The 14,893-nt window shown below is 39.1% G+C and overlaps 1 protein-coding gene and 1 non-coding gene across 2 annotated transcripts in view; both read left to right on the top strand.

Moving 5' to 3' along the window:
• Yip1d1 (Yip1 domain-containing 1) overlaps window positions 1–14,893 on the top strand; it is a 627,626-nt gene that overhangs the window by 384,054 nt on the left and 228,679 nt on the right. The gene's annotated exons all lie outside the window — the stretch shown is intronic.
• TRNAI-UAU (transfer RNA isoleucine (anticodon UAU)) lies at window positions 14,738–14,810 on the top strand. The gene has a single exon. It is a non-coding gene; the product is annotated as a tRNA-Ile (tRNA).

Below are 14,893 nucleotides of genomic sequence, written 5' to 3'. Positions count from 1 at the left end.
TATACTTAAGTTTGTTAATTGGTGTCAGTTGGGACTACATTTTGCATTTGGTGGCAACTTCTTATGTCTCTGCCACTTCTTCATTAATTATTTGCGATTCTCGACACGCAGTTACATGGAAATATCTTGCGGGAACGTCCTTAATATTCCCATCGCCTCCGCTCTTAGTATAGAATTCAAAATGTGTGACAAGCCGCGGTCTGAAACTTAACGCAGAGATACTGTCATTAATTTTAATAGGTCTTTGATCATTAAACACCGGCTTTGTGGATTAAACGTCATGGGGGTCTATAGAATCTCACATCGAGGTAATTGGAAAGTACCTCTAATACGGATTCTGACCTCTGATGAAGAATCGTGGTTCTAATTCAGATCAGCGCGTTTTTCCCCCCTGAAATGTTAAGTCCTTCTTAACGCAGGTATGACTCGTAAGTTTCTACAGGCGATTAATACTTCTTAGAACATTTATTGTAGATGTTATCCGGCACGGCAAGGTAAATTTCTGTGTTTTCTTTGTCATTCTGATTCATTGGAAGGTCGTGCTTTTGTCCTTATTTCTCACCACCAAAATTACTTCAAATGTCATTATATTTAAATATTTGCGGCTTTATAATAATATTGTCTGTGTAATTTAAGTTTCTCCATCTCGATTCAACGTAACATCATAAATTTTTTCTCAACAACGGCCCATGGACAAAACAGATTGATGATCTTATTCTGGGTTTTGGCGCCATAAGACAGACTTATCTGTAGATGTGGTCGTTTCGGAGAGACATATTGTCTCTATCTTCAGGGCTGAAAATATTTTCTGTTCTCATATTAGATAGATGAACATTCCTTAATAAATATTTCAATTCTTATTATTAAAAGTGTGGCCTTTGTAGTTATTTCAATGCACGTGAACTTATGTTGAGCCATTTCATGTTGCATTAGACGTCTTCAAGACCTCCTTTTCCTTGACTTTCAAAGAAAGCTCGTTATGTTTGTACGCCGCTGAAACTGAGTGAAGAGGAGAGGGATAATGATTTTTTCAATACGAATTCGTGGAATAAAGTAAATGCAAAGCCAATCACACGAAATGTCATGGAAGCAATGCATTTTAGAAACACTTTTTTACAACAGAAAAGTTTGCATAAGATGGAATAGACGACTTGAAAAGATTTACTTTACGAAGAAGTTGTGGGTTTCGTGGATATTTTCTTAACGGGAGTAATTCCTGCTAAATACAAGAATTAAACAACATTTAAAGTCGCAGGGTTTTTGCAGAATGTTTTTTTTTTAGAGGTATCTTGTCTGACTTCGGGAGAAGAAATGAGCCCCAGTAAATAAACAGCGGCTGTTTCTTCTGTTTTATGTCATCTTGACCTGACTCCTAAGATTGGTATATTAACACTTGATATCCCAGTGGTAACTATGTGCCTCACCTGTCCTAACTGCCGGTAACTCTCTATTTTATATTCATGAATTTTGTACGATTCTCGTAAGAAACTTTGATTATTTTCTTAAACAACGTTACGCAGTTGATCTTTGTAGTGGTAAAGTGTAGTGTTTTCTTTGCGGTACGGACTGAATTCTTAAATATTATCTAGACGAGCTTGGGTTTCAAAGGGTTAAATAACTTTGAGGAAATGGTCTGTGCAAACACAGTTGTGTTAAATGAAATACTGATATAGAGTTATATAGAATCCTTAGTTGATATAATGTCGAGCTAATTCTTTCGAGTGTTTAAGATAAAACTGCACCCAAAGCTACCGTTTAAAAACACTTTTTGCTTTATTCGCGTTGTGTCGTTTGTTATTCGTGTTTTATTCATATCGATGTTGGTCTGCCAGGTTGGTTCATTGATACTATCGTTTTGAAGAAATATGTTGCCACTGGCTATTCATCCCAGAAGATGAAGGCGACATGTTCTTCCGAAAAGTTGTCTTCCTATAAACCCACGTGACTCAAATATTGCCACCTTCGCCTCCTTGAGAACCTCGTGAGGTATTAAGATTTTCATTGAATTAAATTTCTAACCCCCTGTAAATCGAGACGAGATTCCGTATTTTCTTTCTTTTCCCAAACCAATTGTTCCGATATTGATCTGAGTGGCCTCTCAGTGCTGTTATAGAAACCTTTAAATAATGGGCTCAAATTCAGGTGGAACACAAGAACGTTGTGTTCACATTCAACATCAGATCCATCTTTAGAAATGCATTATAATCTATACTTGTGTTCAATTGCGTTGCTTTGTGTGACTGCTGTATTAAACATTGTTTGTATTTTGCTTACAATTTTTCTCTGAGTGTATCTGTGAAATTATGATCGGGGTCTGGGATATGAATCTGTAGCGCCATTGTCCGTGGTACTAATAGCATTGACGTATTGATTCCGGGAATGGTGAGCGAACATGAGCTATTGACTGACAGCCATGTTCGTAGTAATTAAGTGATCGAACTGTGAAGCTGAAGCCATTAGGTTAGTGTTTTGAATTTGCGTGTGGATAACACGTGAGACCAACCTTGAGTAGGTCTAGGGTTTAATCTGTACTGTTCTGTGTTACTACAGAAATCAGATAATTTGACAGATGTAAGATTTGAGGTTTTCAGCTGTGAGTATGAAGATTTCTGTCTTCTGGGTTGTTGACTGTGTAGTCTGGTCTATGTTAACCAACGTTTCAGAGGTCATACTGCCTCCGTCATCAGGGCGATGAAGATTTCTGTCTTCTGGGTTGTTGACTGTGTAGTCTGGTCGATGTTTACCAACGTTTCGGAGGTCATACTGCCTCCGTCATCAGGGCGATGAAGATTTCTGTCTTCTGGGTTGTTGACTGTGTAGTCTGGTCGATGTTTACCAACGTTTCGGAGGTCATACTGCCTCCGTCATCAGGGCGATGAGTATGAAGATTTCTGTCTTCTGGGTTGTGGGCTGTGTAGTCTGGTCGATGTTTACCAACGTTTCAGAGGTCATACTGCCTCCGTCATCAGGGCGATGAAGATTTCTGTCTTCTGGGTTGTTGCGCTGTGTAGTCTGGTCGATGTTTACCAACGTTTCAGAGGTCATACTGCCTCCGTCATCAGGGCGATGAAGATTTCTGTCTTCTGAGTTGTTGCGCTGTGTAGTCTGGTCGATGTTTACCAACGTTTCAGAGGTCATACTGCCTCCGTCATCAGGGCGATGAAGATTTCTGTCTTCTGGGTTGTTGACTGTGTAGTCTGGTCGATGTTTACCAAACAGGTTTTGTTGTCGATATCGTTTACTTCCTGTCGCAGGTGCATCAAGTGGCGAAGTCACTTTTCTTTGGATTAATACTGATAGACGTTTTGTTTACGAGGGGAAATGTAACTGGAACAAATAATGAGCTGGCGATGAACTAAAATTATCTAAAATATCTATTATCGATTATTATCGCGTTTTGGGGAGGTTGCCTTGATGGTGGAGGCAGAAATCACTTCTGAAGCGTCAGTAAACTTCTACCAGACTACACGGCGCAACATCCCAGAAGACAGTCATCATCTTATAATCTTGTTTAGTCTTGTTTCGGTCTTCTCCCAAAATTAATAGCATTTCGCCCCATTTAACCTTTAGATAAACGAAGTTCATGTCATGCATATGGATGGCACACGCCCCTCCTCTGAATTGTCGCTTGCTTTCAGATGAGGCGTCACGAGATTAGTTATTAATAGATCTTTGCGTTACAGTGAACCTCGAGAGTTGCCTCGTGTTTAACGGAAAGTAAAGTGTTCTTTGTACAGTGGGAGCATCCGCAGCGTATGTACTGTTTGTACCGAAACGTCACGAACTGTTCTGAACATCATTTTTTTTTTTTACGAAAATATGAGCGTAAGAGAGCACTTGGAAGACCAAGGCTTAGGTGGAATAGTATTAAGGTAGGTCTTGATGATTTGGGGTTCAAGGATGATAACTGGATTAATCCCACTCATTATAGGGTCTTGTAGCTGGGTCTTTTAACCATAGTAACTAACCTTCGAATGGCATGAACGACAACGAAGTTTTTTGGCTGTCTGAGCGACTGTTAGCTTTCTAAGAAGGGTTCCACTCTGCTGAGTTACCATGCAGTATTTTAAATATCTGCATGGGTTTATAATGTAGTGTGGTCTTTACTTTCGAACGCCTGTAACTCTCGTAGTCGAAACACTGCGAAACACCGTTGTAGGAGAAGTTGCCGATTGTGACGGGCGTTAAGTGTAGTTTTCAAAATAAATCGTGTAGCTTTGACGAATAAGGTCGTGTGGTCAGTACAAGGTCTTATGTCGCCATGAGAACGGAAAGTGGAGTAGAGTTATAACTTTACGCACTTTTTTTTGGGATGTGTTATTTATGATTGCGTGTATGATTATTCTTGTATTAAATAATGATTTTTTATACACGTTTTCCTTTTTGTCTTTCAATAATTTTCACATTTTACTTTCCTATACTTGGCTTCTCTTTAATCTCGTCATTCACTTCTGACTGACCTGTCTTCATGTATTTTTTGTTTAGTTACTTCCGTGTTTCTGTGTTTATCGGATTTTGTGTCTGCGGCTGCATCTCCCGTCTTCACCCTGTACACAGTTCTGCCATTACTGTCAAAGTCTCTGCGAATGCAAATGCACGATGAGGACAAACATCAGAGACGCGCTCCTTGTCCACTTTCCGAGTTTACCGTGTCCTCCCTGAATGTTAAAGGGACTTGCGGTTTCCTCACTAGGATGGAAGTCACGCCCCAATCCGCTTGGCTAGCTAATTCTCTGTTGCGAGTTCTCAACGTAGGATTCGTGTGACTCTAAGGGCGGTATCGCACTAGGATGCCATGGCAGCGACACCAACAGCGATGCCATGGCGTCCAGCTGCCAGAAAAAGACGCCAGACAAGCTGCCAGCTTTCGACGCCAGTCGAGCGAACAGATGGATCAACGTTATGAGATCACGAAATGAAGGGCTATTAGCAAGGAGAAATGTCAACTTTTATCACTTTTGAGAAAATGAGATTTACCTTTATCAAAACTACATACCTGGAGTGAATTTCAATTCTGTAACAAAGAAATAAGTAAGAAAAATTCTCCATACACACACTTTGCACGTCCATACCATTATTGAATTTGAAATGTTTCAGTTCTTGCAAATCACATGTAATATTACATGAACAAACTTTATTTAATAAAACATTATAAAAGCAGGTTTCTTCTTAATTCACGTTATTTGTGATATATAGATAGATATATAGATTGCTAAACAAAAAAACTTATAAATCAAGTTGCCATGTTGGAAAGCGGCCCCACAAATAAAGCCATAGAAACACTTCTTACCTAATTCTTTCTTTTCTACTGTAAATAAATTTTCTCCTCCAAATATTTCCACAAGTTCTACCCGGTTTGCGTATTCAATAGCAGATGAATCCCATAGTGATAGTCGGGACTGAATTTCAATTATCAATCTTTCGGTGTCGAAATTATCCATGTTTGGAAGAAACAGAAATACACACAAGCACATTCATGCACGGACGTCAATGGACTGGCCAGACTGTCATGTGATGTTGATTTGGCCTTGGCCGTGGCAACGATGCCAGTAGCATTTGAACTTGGCATCTTGGTTGGCAGCGATGCCAAGTTGGAAGCGCTGCCAGTCGGATGCCAGGTGCGATATATGACTACTAAATTAATGCATTGAGTTTGGCCGAGATGCTGGCAGCTGCGCCATGGCCTCCCGTTGGCATCCTAGTGCGATACCGCCCTTAGATATGCGATTTAAACTGCAATACGCGAAGGAATTAGTACGCGTCATTGATTTGTGACGTTACCTATTGGTATGCGTTGTGTTGGTGAAGTCGAACGGAGAAGTGCAGAAAATGCATAAAGATTCTGACAGCACCCAGTTCGTGCAGTAAAATAAGGATTGATCGCAAATTTTAGTAGAAATCTAAAGTCTATAAAGTAGTATATGGAAAGGATGTGCTTTTGCTTGTACCGTTTGGATAGACTGCTCTGATTTCGATGTCTTTGGGGATGTTGCGCCAAGTAGTTTGGTAGAAATTGTCCGACGTTTCAGAGGTGCATGTAGCCATGATGGTGGAGGCAGTAAGAACTTCTGAAATGTTAATAATTTGTTTGTTATGATGTCACAAGCCGGAACCTCATTTTTCTCTTTTCAAGGACCTATTTGAGTTCGGAATTCAATCATAATAGCTATTACAAGATATATACTTATTGTATTCAGAACCAGAAAGCTGTCTGATGTTTAAATCGCGGTGAATGAGAATGCATTTCTGGTGTATTTAGAAATTGGGAGATAAGTCTGTGTGACAATAGTGGATTTTACAAATGACACTGACTTTCTAACTCTTAATGCTGGAATTTTGCTGGGCCTCTGAATTACATGTAATTTTAATGAAACGAACGCGTAGAGAAAAGAACTCTGTAAGTGAAGGAGTCCAAAGACGTTTCTGACGGAGCAAGGGAGCACCGAAGTTGAGAAAACTCTTCCATGTGAAGGAAACTGAAAGTGTGTCTTGTTACCTTATCTTAGTTCTTTCAGATACGCCATGTCTTCAAGGGTGACTTAAAATAGGTTGCATTATGAGTGTTTTAACTATTTATATTGTTAAACTGCAAACTCATCATTACATAGACAACCACTTTTATTCACTAGTAATTGGTTGGTGCTAACTATAGGAGCCGAAAATCATATATTAGTATTAATTAATATTTAGTTAATAAAGGTGGTTGGTCCATGCATTGGTGAGGTGAATTATGAAACTTTGCCCCCGTTTTCTCACTTAGATAAGCTTTTATTCAGTTAATTGAATAAAAATTTTCTTGGATATTATCCATCGTCTAGTAAATATAAAACGTAAAACGACGTTTCGGAGATGGGACTCTATCTCCGTCTTCAGGTTCCTACACAGTTGGACCCACTAGATAGAGATAATCCCTACCTCCGAAACGTCGTTTTACGTTTTATATTTACTAGACGGATAATATCCAAGAAAATTTTTATTCAATTGACTCTTCACCATCGTCAAGAAGTTTTAGATTTGGTTTATTCAGTTGTTTATCGTCTCAATTGTCTCGCGAAATCTCTCACCTCTCAACTCTAAAACTCCAGCTTCAAATATGTCAATCTTAGTATGTACTTACAAGGGTCTTGAACCTTGTACATGCACTGTAAAGGAAGTGTGACTTCAGTTGGGTATTTCTGTGCGTACATCGCGGTATGATTCCTGAGTAGTCTGTCGCTAGTTAGACGTATGGTGCCAGATTGTGTTTGAGTGGTCTCGGTGATTTAAAAAAAAACTGTGTTAACGTACCCAGTGGGGGGGGGGGGGGGGGTTGTCTGGAGCTGGTGCTACTTGTGTTTCTTATATCGTCTCTGTCGTCATCATTAAAGCTTCTTGTTGACCCACCGCAACAGATTTCCCGAGTCCCACTTTTGTAAATCCAGCGCCAGCGCTTCGACATTCAGTGACAAGCGACGGCTTTTGAACTGCATTTACTAAATGTTAATACCTGCACAGAGAGGATTTCAGAACGATTCCGAATAAATCCCCTTTGTAAAATGATCTGTATTAAAGCGGTTCTGGAGATCATTGAACAGAATCAGATTCCAAATAATGACTTGATTCCATACCGTGATGACAGTCAGCAGGGGATTACCCCAGGTTAATTTTGATATTTATGTTTTTTGATTCGTCTCCAGTTCTTTTGAGTAACTTTAGTTGTTAAAGCTGTATACCTGAAGCACTCCTTCGCCGAGATGAAACTTGACAGTGCGAAGATGGCTGTCTTCTGAGTTGTTGATTCGTGTAGTCTAATAGAAGTCTACCATACTACACGGCGCAGGAACTCAGAAGACAGCCATCATCATACTTGCCGCTGTGATAACCTCAAATCTCACAATCTGACAACGCATTTAACAGCTGAAACAAGTGGTCATGTTCTGTATACAAATGATGGCTTTTGTCTCACTGATTGAATGTCAGTAGAATATTTTGGTGTGAGCCTAAGTACAACATGTTTCCATTGCAACGAAAGAGGGGGCAGTGTAATTGTTATATTAATCATGAAATACGCTTCATGTTGTTAAATTATCACTGTTATAGCGTGTACTTTAACAAAATGATAATTATGGGATCATCTTTCCCTCTGGATAAGTCGAACGTTTATTTTACGAAATACGGTATGAGCATTGACATTAGTATTTTTAGGCTTATTGGAGTCACATCACTCCCTGATGATAGAGGCAGAAACAGTGTCGAAACGCTAGAAATTCACTCCACACTTACACAGCTTATCGCCCGAGAAAGAAGACAAAAGATTGCTTTCGTCCATCGTGAATACTTGAGGTTTTGTTTGGTGTGAACCTATGCCTTTAAAGGCCACATTACCTTACAGAAATATGACATATTTGCATATTTTATGTTGCACTGGGAGTAGGCTTTATGTGTTTTACCTGGATATCGCTGTTTGTTATTAAATGCTAGCAATAAAATTTGGCACGATGGACATGACGCACTTTCAGTTGTGCTTGTTTGCGAAGTTTTCGAAAAATCTGTGAAGTGACGAAGCATGGTGAATGGCTCTTTCGTTTGAACACTTGCCGGTGTGAACCGGGCTGTTCCTTGTTAGACGCGAAGCGAGGATTAGGAAGGTACCAGTTCGGGACATGGGTTGCGGACTAGAGGGTTTATTTGGGATGCTAAATTAAATTGAAGTAGATTTGCATGAGGGGAGGGACGTGGAAGCCTTTTCCCAACTGCGAGGTTAGAGGTTGTGAGATTCACTTTAAAACGAAAGTGCAAAGGGGTCTGGAGGACGTTCGAGTTATTATATCGATTGGTCGTTGAGAGTTTTGTGTTTGTGGGGGTGGGGGTAATAGAATGTATTAGAGTTGTACGGATGAGTAGGAGGGAAACTTGTGAAACCTATTCGTCATCTAAAAATTGTGGTGATGTACAAAGATGGAACACAGGAGTGGTTAATCTAGGATTGTGGTGATAAATTCAGACGTCGGCTCGTGAAGTGGCTTTGTCCTCGTGTAATGTAATTGTGGCGTTTAGTCGTATCTTCTCAGATCAGAATCTGCACAGCGGCAGACTCCATCTATCTTCTGCGGAACTGGAACAGCGCTGTTTCTTTTGAAGTATGTCCTCAGTGACGTCATAAGAACGATTCAGAAATAAAATAGCGAGGGGGCGAGAAATCAGCGCAGTAAAATGTCTGATGTCTTCACGCAATGTAAACTTCAAAAGTTTATGTCACAAGGTAAATACAAACTTAGAGTTCATAAAACAGGACAGCAATAAGTGTACTTCAGTGCACTGTTTACAGTTTGTTTATGTGTGCATCAGAGCTAAAAGTAACATCAAGTACTTGCACTGCTATGCATTGAATCTTAACAATTATAAATTTTAGTTTGTTGTAAAATATATTGCCTCACAGTTTACATTGGTCATTTGAAATACGTCACAAAACACCAAAGTAATCTTATGACTTCGGTGTTCTGAGTCCGATAGAACATGTGTTGAGATTCAAGATAGCGGTCATTTGGTGGATATGTGTCGGAATTCTGAATTTTGGAAAATAGAAATATACTGTGAGACCTACTTCATATATTTGTGTGAGGTGTGGAGCCTTTAATTATCGAAACCTGGTGTTCTTGGAAGTAAAGTAATCTCTCTTACTTGAACATTTTAATTCACTGAAGAAATTTAACTTTTTATATATGTGCGTTTTAATTCATGAAAAGCGGAAATCAAAGTTTAAATTAGCAAGTTATTACTCATCTCTCGTCCGTAAAACTGAGCTATATTTCTACTTGTTCCAGTTCCCCAGTGAGTCGAATTCTCTGCTTTGAAAGGGTTGAGGGTACTAACCAACCCCTTGTTACTGCACTACACTGCTGGAGGTAATAGGGAGGGGGTATGTCGTGTCAGAAACAGGTGTACATGTTTGCGACAAGTTGGGGTGTTAGGCAGGAACCTAAAGTTTTCTCCCCACCCCCAGTTTGAAGGGTGGGGTTCACAGCATGTGGGGATGGTGGCTGTTCGTTAACCTGGTCGATCCTGGAAATGACTTGTTTTGCAGGATAGATATATTGTATGACTTGCTGACTACCTTGTTGACAAACAGAATTACTAATTGGCTGTATTAAGTGATTGATACATTCCTCCTACATAATGTCAATCGATTAGTCGATTAAATTACTACGTAATGGATTGATCGGCTTGACGAACGATTGGACTGCTAAATTAATTAATTGATTGGTGACTCGTTGGCTAAGTTAGAACATTGATGCATCGGCGGAGTCTCACGCAGTTACATTTCTCCTAAAAGTTATCATTTAAATCTTTGGAATATCAAAATTCAGAGTAAAAGTTGAACGAATGGCTTTCTGTAGTGTCGAGTGTTCTGACTGTAGCAGATGACACATTGTTTTTAAAGTCATCACACTGTGTCTTCTGCGTCAGATTTGTCTTATATTTGTCTGAAATCTTGGAGAGAGTGTTAATCCTTAGACAACTCCGAAAAAAGTTGTTACTTTTAAAACTGGCCTTGAAATGACATTTTAACTTTGTAATTCCTTATTTTTCTGTGAAGGCATTGTTCTGTACATTTGGTACATTGGCTGTGCCTGTTTGACTGACATATATTTTGTTATCCGACGACTGGTGATGTGTAGTTATCTTGCTGGCTGTGTTATTACAGCTTTCGCAGTAAGCAAAGCCATGATGTTTTAGAACCAAGGACCTGCAGTAAAGGGACAGGATAGCAAGTCGACGAAAATATAGAAGACTAAATTAAGGAACATTGAAAGAAGAATACGAAATTAAATCACAGCTGGACGTGTCTCCCGTATTTGCAAGAGCATTGGATTTGGAACTGAAGGAGGCGTTTTCTCAGTAAATAATGTCAAACTTTGGTAAACGTGAAGTTTAGAATTTTTTTTAAAGACATCTGAATAGTTTGCGCAGTGACCAATCTGTATGTGAGGAAAACGAGGTTTCTTATAAAACATTATGTGTTACTTATCTAAGGTTCCTTGGGATTTTTCTGTATGTCTTGAAAAAAGTCCGCGCTCACATTTATTCGTGTGTTTTCCTGAGGTCACAAAGCGTCTTTACAAAACTTGCGTCTGTACGGTACTTCTGACTTTATCTTCATGATAACTGGATGTGTGCTATATTCGGATTGTTTGTTTTCTACCAGTTAGTGTTAGTGTTATGTGTAAGAAGCTAAGGTAATCACTGCACAGTGTAATGTCCCATGCGTGAAGAACGATTTTAAGTGAACTTGGAAAGGGGAGGGGGTCCATGTATCGTACAGAACACAAAATTATTTACAGTATGTTATTAAACTATGCAGTAAGCTACTTTTCGCAAAAGCTGTGATGAAAGGCGCGATCGAGGACTAACACTAACTATAATGAACCTAAAAGACAGTTTTTCTATCTGTGGGAAGCCTGTAGGAATTGGAGACAGCGTTACAAAATGGAGCGTATTTTTTAAAAGCGTTCTGATTTATCATTGCGTTCTTTCAGTAGGCCGAGTTATACAGGAATTTCCCAAAAATATTTATACACACGTTCAGCGAATGAAGTACAGACTTTTTAACAAATCAAACCATTACATACTTTAACATCGGTACATACTGAATTAACGAATGTAGTGTAGGTGTTGAAAATGACCACAGTCTATGTCTTCTTGCAAACACAACACACGGAGATCGATAACAAGGTTATTATTTCGTATTATAACGTGTAAACGTATTTTTGAATACTGTGTATAGACTTAGTCCTAAATCGTGCTGTCTCGTAACCACACGGGCAGAATAAACGTAAAGTAAGCGAAGTGTTCATACTCGCATGTTATGGAAATAATTCCCTTTGAATTCTGAACCTCGCGCTTTGCAGTACTTCAGAATTTAATATAGAATTCCTGGCGTTCTGAGTAAAGTAGTAGTGAAAACAGTGGATGTTTAAACGACGCTGTTTGAAAGGAAGTTTAGTTCATTGTTTGTAAGGACAACAGAAATTAAATAAATAGCGTTATGGAGCATGATTATGAAATTTGCTCCGTTTAAACATTTCACAGGATTGAGAGATGGGCAGTTCAAGCAATGAAGAGGGACCCAGTGTTGGACTGGTTCCTTGTAAAGATCGGGTGGTTGCAATGTAGTCTATTTGGAGGCAGTGGTGTGTGAGCCTACGTTGTTTATTTGATTATTTCGCAGTGTGGCGTGGATTAACGTCATGGTAATTTCAAGGTTATTGGCTTTATTTGGCTACAGTAACTTCTTCCACTGTCTCTTAAAGTAGTAGATAAGCACTTAATATATGGTGTGTCCCAAAAGATGTATTAAGTGAATTGAATAGACATTTTAATAAACTAAACCATTTAATGCGTCAGCATTATTGAATCGGCGAATCTAGAGTAGTTGTTCCAAGTTCCAAGTTAGCTTCGTGGCACAGTTGAGAGCGGTCAGCAAGTGACTGTGTGTACATATTTTTGAGACACTCTGTATTATTTTCAGAGGTGATAGTGAGTGGAAAGAGGAAATATGTTTATGAAAGAATTACCTTTCTTCTCTCCTGTTTTCTTAATAATGTTAACAGTCATGTGTAAATGTTTATAATCATTGTTTTTATTGTTTATTTACTTGCTGTGCTGACTGCATCTTATTTTGTGGTTTTAATTTTATAAGTTTTTTGTTTTATTATTGTTTAATGTTTTATTTAGTATTATTAATTGAATTATATTACTTATGTATCGTATTTTGCCCATTCACTTGTGAAATATTATTCAATAAATGAATTGAATTATCATTATTATTATTAATATGGTACATTTACATATTTAGTTTCATTTGTTTGTTTGTTCTTGTATTTGTAATGTTTTACTTTTATTATTATTGAAATGAATTTAATTACTTATTATATTTTATCCTGTACTCTGGTTTAGTGCTTGGCTGTTGTGAAGCACTTAAATAAATGAATTGAATTGAATTATTAATTCTGGAATGAGAGGTGTGAACTGACTTCGAAGACTGTCTGAGCTCTACATGGTGCGGTACTTTCGTGAAGAGATTTCAATTAAAAAGAAGAAAACGAAGTTGCAGAAACAAATTATGAGACTTTAAAGTTCAGGAGTTCTAAAATCACATTAGTCATTTCAACACAATGGAGTCCTGTGATAGTGTAAATTGTTTTATTCCTATCGAGCGAATTAACTTCCTTCGTGGCGCCTGGAGTCACCAAATTAGGGAAAGGCGGGCTAGGTCGAAATAATTTACCGTTTGATCACTTATCCAAGGAGAGATGGGATGAGGCTCAGAGCCACAAGCTACAAAATTACTAGCCGGTTTACGAGGAACGAGAATAGCAATCGAAATCTTTATGTCGTAGCGGTTTTGTGATAAACCTACCACATAATTCTTTCAATCAACGAGTACCGCAATGTTTAATATAGGAAATATTCCATATTGGGGACGTTAATGGAGTACTCACATATTGACAAAAGCTCCATAATTAACGATGACAATCAGTTGGGCACTGAATGTAACGTATTAATGCACAATGTGGGGAGGTTCATAATATCTGCTCTTCACTGTATAATATTAGGCTAATCGTATGAAGGATGGTTCGGTTGAGACATATAGTACACACGGGAGAGGTAAAAAGTACATACAAATTTTTAGTCGGAAAACCTCAAAGAAAGATATTACTCGGGAGACATAGACCTGGATGCGAGGATAATTTTCAAATGGATCTTAATGAGCTAGGACGTGCTTTGGATTCGTGTGCGCTTTTCTGAACGGGATAATGAATCTTCGTGTTTCGTAAAAGGCGAGGTGTATTCTTAACTAGGCGAGCGATTATTATGTTCTCAAGTAGAACTCTGTTCCATGGAGATGGGCTTTGCTTTATTCTGTTATACTTAACGGAGGGAAAACAGGAGACCAAATAAGGCTATGTCCTAATCCATCAAGGAGGAATAATAATGCATAGACTGTTTTAGAGCCCTACTATTAGGAATGTACAGCAGTTGCTAATTTGATCTAGGGAAGACGGGTGAAGAACTAAGGAGATTCTGAGAAAAACAAGCGAATTTTGACTTTTCGCTAATCCGACACTGGCGATCAGACGACGCCTGAGGGGAATAACGGAGCTAGCGAGAAACTTCGTTTTGAGAAACCACTCCGGTCTCCGCTATCTTTGGCTGTTCTTAAAACAATAGACTAAATCTTGCTTTGTCATAAATACTACGATCGTAGACGCTCTATTCTGCTTTCTTGTTGCCTGAGAACTTCTTGCGAAGCGTCGCCAAGACACGGGGAACATGTCATTGACTGAACTGTTCCGACTATCCAGATGGACCGCCTCCCAGAATGTTAATTGCATTAGGCCGAGAGTTTAATTTATTTTTCTCTCTTTCATCGCCTTGTTTTAGCTTGTATTTTATCTCTAAGCTGTGAAGATGATAAAGTACAAACTAAGTTGATAGGAAGTTGTTCTATTTCCCCGTACGCCATCACCCATGAAAGGAATAATGAGATTGTCAACCGGGTACCAATAACGCAGGCCTATCAGGCCTACTTGGAAGGCTTATTGCGGGATGTCAGGTTAGGTTAGGTTAGGTTAGGTTCAGGTCGTATAAAGCAGTGGTACAACCTGGGGTACGCGTACCCCCGGGGGTACGCGATGACATATTAGGGGGTACGTGAAATTTAAAAAAAAAAAATTATGATAACACTGATTAGGCCGCCACGGTGGTCTAGCGGTTAGAACGCTGGACTTATAATCCTGGGGTCCCGGGTTCGATTCCCGGCGGTGCCCGAATTTATAACTTGTGCTGGGCAAGGCCGTGGTCTAGGCAACACGGAGTTTTCCTCCGGGGGCTTCCCCGGTTTCTCCGTGGC

The sequence above is a fragment of the Zootermopsis nevadensis genome, unplaced genomic scaffold, assembly GCF_977971745.1.
Source record: "Zootermopsis nevadensis isolate Lab colony 2312 unplaced genomic scaffold, Znev_1.0 Znev_ptg000011l, whole genome shotgun sequence".
NCBI lineage: Eukaryota > Metazoa > Arthropoda > Insecta > Blattodea > Termopsidae > Zootermopsis > Zootermopsis nevadensis.
Note: the sequence above shows the minus strand (reverse complement) of the source record. Positions and strands in the feature narration are given on the sequence as shown.